This window comes from Kryptolebias marmoratus, linkage group LG21 (genome assembly GCF_001649575.2).
Source record: "Kryptolebias marmoratus isolate JLee-2015 linkage group LG21, ASM164957v2, whole genome shotgun sequence".
In the NCBI taxonomy this organism is placed as follows: Eukaryota; Metazoa; Chordata; class Actinopteri; order Cyprinodontiformes; family Rivulidae; genus Kryptolebias; species Kryptolebias marmoratus.
In genome coordinates, this window is record NC_051450.1 from 6,797,800 (window position 1) to 6,804,163 (window position 6,364).

General features: G+C 39.7%; 1 long non-coding RNA gene and 1 pseudogene across 1 annotated transcript; one reads left to right on the forward strand and one right to left on the reverse strand.

Annotated features, from left to right (window-relative positions):
• Window positions 1-3,789: 3,789 nt before the first annotated feature.
• On the reverse strand, window positions 3,790-4,085 carry LOC119616644. The gene is made up of 2 exons (XR_005232613.1): window positions 3,967-4,085; window positions 3,790-3,918 (listed from the first exon to the last, which is right to left on the reverse strand). It is a non-coding gene; the product is annotated as an uncharacterized LOC119616644 (long non-coding RNA).
• Window positions 4,086-5,002: 917 nt separating this feature from the next.
• Window positions 5,003-6,364, forward strand: part of LOC119616651 — a 23,065-nt pseudogene continuing 21,703 nt past the window's right edge.

Below are 6,364 nucleotides of genomic sequence, written 5' to 3' on the forward strand. Positions count from 1 at the left end.
ACTGCCCCCGATGTCCATGAGACATTGCAAAGACATGTCAACCAAGACAGCACGGCAACATCTAGAGCACATGTGTCAAACTCCATTCCTCGGGGGCCGCACTCCTGCATGTTTTAGATGCGTCCTTGCTTTACAACACCTGCTTTAAATGAATGACTTCTGCTTCTGCTTCTGGAGAACTTGATGATTTGGTGAGGAGGTGATTAAACCATTTGAATCAGGTGTGTTGGAGCAGAAAAACCTAAAACTCCCAGGACAGTGGCCCTTGAGGCCTGGAGTCTGACACCCCTGATCTAGAGCCTTGAGGAACTCAGGGCAGAACTCATCCACCCCCAGAGCCTTGCTGACACAGAGCTTCTTAAATACATCTCCAACCTCAGCCCAAGTCATGGACAGACCCCACCCCAAAGTCCCCAGATTTAGCCTCCTTCATGGAAGATGTGCTGGTGAAATTGAGAAGGTGTTCAAAGTATTATTTCCACTGCCAAATGACATCACTGGTTGAGGTCAACAGCATTACACCTCCACTATACACAGTGTTGGTAGAGTGTTTCTCCTGCCTCAGCAACCTGATAGTTTGCCAGAATCTTCACTGGGCTGATCAAGAGTGTCTATCTAAGGCCTCATTGAACTCCTCCCAAATCCGAGCCTCTGTCTCAGCAACAGTCAGGGCTCTATCTTGCTTGCCCGGCTGATACCACACAGCTGCCTCTGGAGTTCTACCAGCTAACAAGGCCTGTTAGGACTTCTTATTTAGCTTGACGACATCTCTCACCCAGGATGACCACAAATGGGTTTGAGGATGGCCACTAAGAGAGGCACCAACAACCTTGCAGCCACACAGGGCAGATGCTTGACAATGGAGGCACAGAACATGGGCCATTTGGACTCAATATACCCACTGGGATGCGGTTAAAGCTCTCTCAGAGGTGGGATTTGAAGATCTGGTCTACCGGGTCTGTCTGGCATTTTCCTCTGCCATCTGATCAAACTCACCACCATGTGGTGATCAGTTGACAGCTGTTCTCTCTTCACTTGAGTATCCTAAACATACAGCCGTAGATCAGATGACAGTACCACAAAGTCTAGTCTCTGTGGTCTGATGCCGAGTGCATGTATTGTCCCTTTATGTTCAAACCGTGACTAGCACAGAAGTCTAACAAGAGAACACTATTTGTGTTCAGATTAAAGAGGTTGCTCCTTCCATTGATGCCCCTCCAAGTTACCCTGTCGCTACCCATGTGGGCAATGAATTTCCCAAGCAGAATGATGGAGTCCTTTGAACTGTTGTTTGGTGCATAAGCACAAACAACAGTTAGATCCCATCTCCCCACTTGAATACCTTCCCAACCACCAGGGAAAATTCTAACAAACAGGCACCAAGCCTGCTTTAAGTAAGCCTACACCTGCCCGCTGTCTCACCATGGGCAATTTTAGACTGGAACAAGGTCCAGCCCCTCTCAAGGAGATTGGTTCCAGAACTGAAGCTGTGCTTTGAGGTGAGCCAGATTATAATTAGGTGGTACCGCTTAACCTCATGCACAAGCTTAGGCTCTTTCCCCGTCAAAGAGGTGACATTTCATGTCCCAAGAACCAGCTTCATTAAGCTAGGATCAGAGTGCCAAGACCCTTGCCTTCAGCTACCACCCATAGCACACTGCACCCAACACATTTGACCCCTCCTGCAGGTGGTAGGCCCACAAGAAGGTGAACCCAAGTAGCTCATTCAGACTAAGCCCAACCAGGCATTGTGGGTAGAGACCCAGTCACCATGCTCTTGCCAATGAGCCCCTGAGGCACATCCGAGCAAGGGACATCAAGCTCCTTGTTTTTTTTGGTTTATTTAAGTGGTACACAACCAACTGGGTGTACTGAATGCATGCAGCCATATTAAATACATGGCAAACTGCTTTTTTATCATGGCAAAATAGTTTTTTTGACATCACTTTACAGCTCTATAGTCACTGGTGTTGTTGGGTCTCAGCACTGTAGTGTTTTCAACCAGCTCTGAATAAGCATAAATAGTACACATGCATGTTTTACACATATGTATTTTTGCTGATTCAATTCAAATTTATTTAATTAGTACGAATTTACAACAAAAGTCATGTCAGGGCACTCTATTAAAAACAAAGTCCAAGTTATCATTCAAATAAAAAATATTTATCCAGTTTATGTTGTTTCATTACTCTTTCATTATCACCTGCCACCAGAAGGAAATAGAGGGCAAATCTGTTTTTCTCAATGGCTATGTGTGTCTGTCTGTTACCGAAATATCTCATTAAGCAATGAACAAATTTTAATAAATTTTATAAATAATAATTGTTTTGGATTTGTTTGTTTATTTGTTTTTGTTTTTTATGAAACCTTCTGACACCTCTTGTTGGCCTTTTATTAAATTGTTGTAACTCTGAGTTGGCCTTTGGTACTCTTAGTTAGCCTTCTGGTACCATTAGTTTATTTTAGTTTAGTATATCTTAGCTTTTATAATTTCTGATCTGTTCAGATGAGGTTGTTAAATCCTAGTTTAGTTTATGTTAGGTTATTATCAGTTTATTATATCTTTGTATCTTAGTATCTATCTTATATCTTCCTCAGTTTACCTTCAGTGTGACTTAGTATGACTTGTTTTAGATAGGTTTAGTTTAGCTTTTTACATCCTAGTTTCCTAGCTCAGTTTTTCATCTGTTTATGCTACTTTTTTTTTGCTTATTGCTTATTTATTTTTATTTTTTTTTTGCCATGGTGGAAGGCGGACGTATTCTTCTCTCTGTCTCTTCGTGTCCCCCCTCTGCTTTCTTTTTCGAAGCCTCTTTTTATATATTTTCCAAAATTTAAGGAATATGGATCTGATCAGCTGGTCTCTCAACGCAATTGATCAAATTTTCTCGACTGGGTGAAGGAGAGTCCATTCTCGGGATATATCTCGCTGGATATACAGTGGATTCCTGGCAGGAGTGGAAGACTGTGTACCTACCAACGTGGAGGTTCCTTACATATTTGGGTTTTTGATAACAGGATTTCTGCTGTTTGGACCAGGTAGTTACCTGGATTAACGTCAAATTTGTTGATGGGTTCACGGATCGACCAGCACTCAGACTGTAAACAGGAGCGAAATTGCAAATTACTCCAAACTGGCTGATATTCCATCATCAAAGACAATGGCCTCTGGACTAAATGCAATTTCTGGACTCAGAATATGGAAAAAGTTAAAATCTTGGAGAAGCTGCTCGTTTTGGAACAACAGATTCGGCTGAAATTCGGCTATTTGGATTCGAGAATGTACCAGCAAAGACTTCAAGGAAGACTCAAAACAAAGTCAGCCTGTTCCAAAACAACTCTGTTATTATCTACATTTGGCTTCCCAACGTGACCTTGAAGGTCAAAGTCTTATCAATTCTCCCTGGAATTTATGTCAACAGAAGGTCTTCGTCCCTCCTTTGCCTGTGAACATTCATGGACTTTTCTGCAAACACACACACACACACACACCGCCTTCCTACCGTCTGGAAACATACACACACATTCTCATATGCATACCTGCTTTTTTTTTTCTTTCTTTTTTTTTCCTCCCTTCCCTCCCTCTTTCTTTATCTTAGTTAGTCATTCTTACTTCGGCTGGATAGCGGGCCTGGGGTACCTTTAGTTAGTTCGGTAGCGTTAGTCTGTACAATTAGTTATTATATCATGTTGGCTGTTAGCGGGCCTTCTTTTTGTACCTCTTAGTATATTATTATTTTTGTCATTATCATATTCATATTGGCTGTTAGCGGGCCTTTTTTTGGTACCTCTTAGTATTATACCACACTGATGTTTTTATTTCTATCAATTTAATTATCTTAGCATTGGCACTGTTAGCTAGATTTTTTGTGCCTTAGTTTAGTGATATCATGTTTTAGTAGTTTAGTTATCCTGTACCTTAGTTGGCATTGCCATGTTCTAGCTTAGTTATCTTGTACCTTGTACCTTAATTAGCATTATCATGTTCTAGATCTTGGCTTATTTAGATTATCTCTGTGTTTGATTCTGTAACTTTGACCTCCTTAGTATTATCATATCATGTTGGCTGTTAGTGGGCCTTCTTTGGTACCTCTTAGTATTATACTGCATTGATGTTTTTATTTCCTGATTGTTGTTTCGTTTAGTTTTCTCTCTTGTATTTTGTCTGTAACTTTGTCTGTAATTTTGTTCTTGTGTTGTAAAGCACTTTGAGTCGCCTTGTTGCTGAAAAGTGCTATATAAATAAATTTCACTTTCACTTTTAACTTTATTGTAGCTCATGTTTTAGATAAGTTTAATTTAGCGTTTTATATTATTGTGTGTGTTTTCATGATGACTGTATTTTTGTGTTTTCATGCTGTAAAGCACTTTGAACTGCCTCGTTGCTCAAAAGTGCTATATAAATAAATTTGCCTTTGACATCTACAACTAATCAGTGCTGGAGTAAGACTGATTTAAGATGGTTGCCACAGCCAGCTGAAAACACAAAAATGGTTATCAATCTGTCAGTTCTACAGATATAGAGCTAAAACTTGGTGTGGAAGTAGATGAGACTGATCCCTAATACATATTCTGAGCACTAACAGATTGCACAATGTCTTTGTTGTTTGAATTTCTACCATTAACAGTTTGAAGTAAACTCTGTCTGTCTGTATAATACTGTATTACATAATGCACTGGATGGATTTTAATGAAACTAATCACTGCATGTATATCTACGACAGATTACCTTCTGAACTCAATTTAAGATTGTCAAGATGTGGGGAAAAGGAGGCGAACCCAGAGCGCAGATTCATGATATAAATAACCTAATTTATTTTAAAAAAAGGATAAAAAAAACAAAGAGCTGACGAGGCAGCAACATAAAACAAAAACTCAATCCAAGAACTAAGGCAGGAACAGGACAACCAAGACATGACCGGACACAACATGAACTGAACAATGAACCAGCAAGTGAGTGGAGGATATGACCTGGTTTTAAACAGCAGAGCACAATTAGGGGATGTGGGCTAAGGTGAGTGAGAATCAAGAGAGCAGGTGGAGATGGACATGGCAGGTAACCAAGAGCTGACTGATAATAAGTGAATGATGACATAAATGGGCAACAAAAGACAATAAACCAAAAGAAACCAGAATCACAACACAAAAATATAAAAGGAACACAAAACCTGACAAAGATGACCATCAAAGCTAATTGACTTTAGCTAACACACAATGGCTATAACTCAGACAATTTGACAGATAGATAAAAACTGATGTAGCAGCTTAGAGTCACTCACAACAGGGGCTCATAACGTTGTTTTCAAGGCTTTACCAAAATTGCTATAACTCCATTATTCAACATAGGATGATCTTAGTCTAAAATTCCAGCATGAAAAGTGGCTGGTGATATGCATTCCTTCAAGGAATGCTAGGACTTTCATTTTAAAATTTCTTTTTTAAGATTTCACTCTGTGGATTATTACGTTGCAATGAAAACTATGTTTCAGTGTACCTAAGGCATAATAGGATTGAGACAGCTGCAGGGCTGCAGAGGTATACATAGGACCTGACTTCCTGTGCAAAAGCAGCTGTGTTTGACATGGACATCAAAATGTCCTTTGCACCACTGGGTTGACTGAATACATGCATGACTCCATGCCCATTATGTCAGACTAGGTCCCACAGGTCACACAGATCCTGATTTTGAATGAGATCCTGAAACACATGATGTCTTTCACTCTAAGGAACACAGACATGGTGGAGTCTTGTTTACATAGTTAAAGTATTCTGTTGGACATAAGGTTCTGACAGGTTTTATGTTGATGCAGCGCTATGCAGGAGAGCTGCATGTATGTATGCCATTCTGAATAGTCTGCTTTCCAGCCTCAAACCCAGACGATTTCAGTTCTGGTCATGAAATTTTGTATCTGGAACTGTAACAGGAATAAAGAAAAGTAGTGTTCCAGTCATCTGGTTGTGATAAGAATTGTAATATTAAAATACCTTGACTGTAATGTGAGCTCACACTTTTTCAAGCTATATTCACAGGAGAATGCATTTAAAGGTTTGGACATTTTGTTTAACTCAATCAGAGACTCCAGTTATTTCTGTTTGTCTCTCTAATATGTCCAGCATATTGAATAGCTTTGTCTTTCAAAGTGAAAACACATCAACTTCAGGGCAGGAGCTTTACTAATATGACTTACACTGAATGATATCTGAAGAATGCAGGGGAGGTGGAGAATAGTACCATTTTTAGTATAAAAAAAAAAAAAAAAAAAAAAAAATAATTTTGAATTTGATGGCAGCAACACATCTCAAAATAGTTGGAACACGGTCATGTTTCCCACTGGGAAACATTCCCTCTTCTTTTAATAACTGT